Below are 2,500 nucleotides of genomic sequence, written 5' to 3' on the forward strand. Positions count from 1 at the left end.
TGTCCATACAATAGTGCAGGTGCGATGGAAATCTTTTCTCGTTTTGGTGCGTGCTACATTTTTACGGATAGACCCCGTGAAACGCTAGAAATTGGCGGGGATGTGTCTCTTGTGGCTCACGGGGCTGTTAGGGTGGCACAGAAATCCCTCGGAATGGGAAAACGGGTCATTTTCGTGTTGCCACGTTGCATGCGAACGGCATGAAACTTCCAGAGGCATTTGCAGCAGGAATGCATGTGCAGTCAAAAAAGTGAATATTTTTCACGGATAGACCCCGTGAAACGCTAGAAATTGGCGGCGATGTCTCTCTTGTGGCTCACGGGGCTGTTAGGGTGGCACAGAAATCCCTCGGAATGGGAAAACGGGTCATTTTCGTGTCGCCACATTGCATGCGAACCGCATGAAACTTCCAGAGGCATTTGCAGCAGAAATGCATGTGCAGTCAAAAAATTGAATATTTTTCACGGATAGACCCCGTGAAACGCTAGAAATTGGCGGGGATGTGTTTCTTGTGGCTCACGGGGCTGTTAGGGTGGCACAGAAATCCCTCGGAATGGGAAAAAACGGGTCATTTTCGTGTCGCCACATTGCATGCGAACCGCATGAAACTTCCAGAGGCATTTGCAGCAGGAATGCATGTGCACTCAAAAAATGTGATATTTTTCACGGAGAGACCCCGTGAAACGCTAGAAGTGGGCGGGGATGTCTCTCTTGTGGCTCACGGGGCTGTTAGGGTGGCACAGAAATCCCTCGGAATGGGAAAACGGGTCATTTTCGTGTCGCCACATTGCATACGAACCGCATGAAACTTCCAGAGGCATTTGCAGCAGGAATGCATGTGCACTCAAAAAAGTGAATATTTCTCACGGATAGACCCCGTGATACGCTAGAAATTGGCGGGGATGTCTCTCTTGTGGCTCACGGGGCTGTTAGGGTGGCACAGAAATCCCTCGGAATGGGAAAACGGGTCATTTTCGTGTCGCCACATTGCATGCGAACCGCATGCAACTTCCAGAGGCATTTGCAGCAGAAATGCATGTGCAGTCAAAAAAAAATTGATATTTTTCACGGATAGACCCCGTGAAACGCTAGAAATTGGCGGGGATGTGTCTCTTGTGGCTCACGGGGCTGTTCGGGTCGCACAGAAATCCCTGGGAATGGGAAAACGGGTCATTTTCGTGTTGCCACATTGCGTACGAACCGCATGAAACTTCCAGAGGCATTTGCAGCAGGAATGCATGTGCACTCAAAAACTTCTATATGTTTCACGGATAGACCCCGTGAAACGCTAGAAATTGGCGGGGATGTGTCTCTTGTGGCTCACGGGGCTGTTAGGGTGGCACAGAACTCCCTCGGAATGGGAAAAGGGGTCATTTTCGTGTTGCCACATTGCATAGGAACGCCATGAAACTTCCAGAGGCATTTGCAGCAGAAAGGCACGTGCACTCAAAAATTTTAATATTTTTCACGCATAGACCCCGTCAAACGCTAGAAGTTGGCGGGGATGTCTCTCTTGTGGCTCACGGGGCTGTTAGGGTCGCACAGAAATGCCTCGGAATGGGAAAACGGGTCATTTTTGTGTGGCCACATTGCATAGGAACGGCATGAAACTTCCAGAGGCATTTGCAGCAGGAATGCATGTGCACTCAAAAACGTCTATATTTTTCACGGATAGACCCCGTGAAACGCTATAAATTGGCGGGGATGTCTCTCTTGTGGCTCACGGGCGCTGTTAGTTAGGGTCGCACAGAAATCCCTCGGAATGGGAAAAGGGGTCATTTTCGTGTTGCCACATTGCGTACGAACGGCATGAAACTTCCAGAGGCATCTGCAGCAGAAATGCATGTGCACTCAAAAACGTCTATATTTTTCACGGATAGACCCCGTGAAACGCTAGAAATTGGCGGGGATGTGTCTCTTGTGGCTCACGGGGCTGTTAGGGTCGCACAGAAATCCCTCGGAATGGGAAAACGGGTCATTTTCGTGTTGCCACAATTGGCATACGAACGGCATGAAACTTCCAGAGGCATTTGCAGCAGAAATGCATGTGCACTCAAAAACGTGAATATTTTTTCACGGATAGACCCCGTCAAACGCTCGAATTTGGCGGGGATGTTTCTCTTGTGGGTCACGGGGCTGTTCGGCTCGCACAGAACTCCCTTGGTCCACCTGATTCGTGCATACAGGCAGCAACTAAAACTCTGTAAACCTGCTGTGAGGACATCTAAACAGTGGACCAGTGAGGCTGTGGAAGATTTGCGGGCGTGCTTAGACTGTACTGACTGGGATATGTTCACGACTGCTACCAATAGTCTGGATGAACTCACAGAGGCTGTGTACATCAGCTTCTGTGAGGACTGCTGTATCCCAACACGTACCAGGGTGAACTTTAACAACAACAAGCCCTGGTTCTCAGCAAAGCTCAAAAGGTTGAGGTTGGAGAAGGAGGAAGCGTTTAGGAGTGGGGATAGAGACAGATTCAAGGAGTCGAAGAACAGGT

This window comes from Petromyzon marinus, unplaced genomic scaffold (genome assembly GCF_048934315.1).
Source record: "Petromyzon marinus isolate PM22_M1 ecotype Great Lakes invasive population unplaced genomic scaffold, UKy_Petmar_22M1.pri1.0 PM_G_Scaffold_6, whole genome shotgun sequence".
NCBI classification, from domain to species: Eukaryota; Metazoa; Chordata; class Hyperoartia; order Petromyzontiformes; family Petromyzontidae; genus Petromyzon; species Petromyzon marinus.